Here is a 759-nt window from a genome sequence, read left to right on the forward strand (position 1 = left end):
CTCAGAGAACATGCTGTTATGATTTTCAAGACAGGTTTTATGAGTGAGAGACTGTGATGGATGTAGGGATGAAGAAAGAGCGAGAGAGACGGACGGAAAACAGTTAAACGATATATACAAATGTAAGTGAATGGTTTACACACACCGATTCTCGTTGCCTGCAGGTGTCAAAATTGCAGCATCTATGTCTTTTCTTGCCTGTAGATGCTGCACATCAACATGTCGTTGTTGCTGCTGTTACATTTCTTGTCGATAGGCGACGCAGGTTTGACTGAACATTTCAGGCCCATTAGTCTCTCAGCACTTTCATCGCTGTAACGTAACGGTGTCTTTCTTTCTCTGAATGGAGGTAAAGTGTACGTAGCTGACAGCAACTTTTCAGAAAGATGCAGCATTAACGTCTATCAAAACTCTGATTACCATTTGGCTTATGGCCCTGGTGTTGCTAGGCAGCAGGAGTGGAGAGGGGTCAAAGATCCCCATGGAAGAAAGCATCATGGGAAATGCAGTTTGAAATCATTAGTGCTTGTGTTTGCCCTTTCTTGTTCAGTCTCCCCTCTCCTCTCCTCTCCTCTCTCAGTTATTGGCAGTACAACAGGAGGATGAGGAGAGGAAGATGGGGGTGGTTCTTGAAGAGAGGAGGAGGAGGACTGCAGGGTTTCTGCTCAGTGAGCTGGAACCTTCTCATGCCTCTGGACAGTGCTCAGAGACTGGGAGGAGGAGCAGGAAGGGGACGAGAGGGGAGGCAAGACAAGACAA

Source organism: Seriola dumerili, unplaced genomic scaffold, assembly GCF_002260705.1.
Source record: "Seriola dumerili isolate Sdu_G_001 unplaced genomic scaffold, Sdu_1.0 BDQW01000260.1, whole genome shotgun sequence".
Taxonomy (NCBI): domain Eukaryota; kingdom Metazoa; phylum Chordata; class Actinopteri; order Carangiformes; family Carangidae; genus Seriola; species Seriola dumerili.